At 36.4% G+C, this 1,295-nt stretch overlaps 1 protein-coding gene across 1 annotated transcript in view; it reads left to right on the top strand.

The window, feature by feature from the left end:
* The window catches only part of LOC109545103 (ribosomal protein S6 kinase beta-2), a gene marked incomplete in the record, with an annotated part of 76,461 nt that overhangs the window by 62,739 nt on the left and 12,427 nt on the right, over window positions 1-1,295 (top strand).

The following is a 1,295-nucleotide window of genomic DNA, read 5'->3' on the forward strand; positions in this document are numbered from 1 at the left end:
AAAATCAAAATGCATCGTTAAGCCGCTTGGTTAATCAAACTTTCAGCATTTTTATAATTAAGATCGGGTAAAACGGTGGGAGTTATGAGAAAAATGTCGAAAACGTAACAAAAATAGTTTGGAAACAACGACTCTATGGCGCATACCTTGCTTGTTATTGGACGGATTTTGAAAATTGAAAGTGAACTTTAAAGCTGCTTGGTTTCTGAAACTTTCAGCGTTTGGATCATTGACATCGCGTCAAAACCTTGGAACTTATGCGGAAAATTACAAAAAAGCAAAAAAATTGGTTGGAAACAGCGACTCTACGGCTCATAACTAACTCGTTTGCTATTCGTTGCATTTTCAAGAATCAAAATGCACTTCAAAGACGCTTGGTTTCTCAAACTTTCAGCGTTTCGATCACTTCAATCTGGTAAAAACCCTAGAAGATATGCGAGAAATGACGAAAAGGCAAAAAATAGTTTGGAAACAACCGCTCTATGTCGCATACCTTGCTTGTTATTGGAGGGATTTTGAAAATTCAAAATGAACTTTAAAGCTGATTGGTTTCTGAAACTTTCTGCGTTTGGATCATTAACATCGCGTCAAAACCTTGGAACTTATGCGGAAAATTACAAAAAAGCAAAAAAATTGGTTGGAAACAGCGACTCTACGGGTCATAACTCGTTTGCTATTCGTTGCATTTTCAAAAATCAAAATGCACTTCAAAGACGCTTGATTTCGCGAACTTTCAGTGTTTCGATCACTTAAATCTGGTAAAAAGCCTAGAAGATATGCGAGAAATGACGAAAAGGCAAAAACAGTTTGGAGACAGCGACTCTATGCCTCATAGCTGGCTTGTTATTATTCAGATTTTCAAACCCATAATTGCACTTTAAAGCAGCCCAGCCAACCCTGGACGTTATGCGAAAGTTGTCGAAAAAGACAAAAAATTAATTTGAAAACAGCGACTCTATGGCTCATACTTCGCTTGTTACTGGTCGGATTTTCAAAAATTAAATTGTACTTAAACGCCGCCAAATTCCTCTAACTTTCAGAGTTTTGATTACTAAAATCGGGTAGAAGCCCTGAAAGTTATGCGAAAAATGATGCAAAGGCAAAAAATAGTTTGGAAACAGCGACTCTATGGCTCATAACTCGTTTTTTATTGGTCTAATTTTTAAAAATGTAAATGCACTTTGAAGACGCTCAGTTTTCCTAACTTTCAAAGTTTCCAACACTAAAATCGCGTAAAAACCCTGGCAGTAATGCGAAAAATACAGAAAAAGCAAAAAAATTGGTTTGTAAACAGC

Source organism: Dendroctonus ponderosae, unplaced genomic scaffold (assembly GCF_020466585.1).
Source record: "Dendroctonus ponderosae isolate FM_Combo_2020 unplaced genomic scaffold, Dpon_F_20191213v2 Dpon_F_20191213_12, whole genome shotgun sequence".
Lineage (NCBI taxonomy): Eukaryota > Metazoa > Arthropoda > Insecta > Coleoptera > Curculionidae > Dendroctonus > Dendroctonus ponderosae.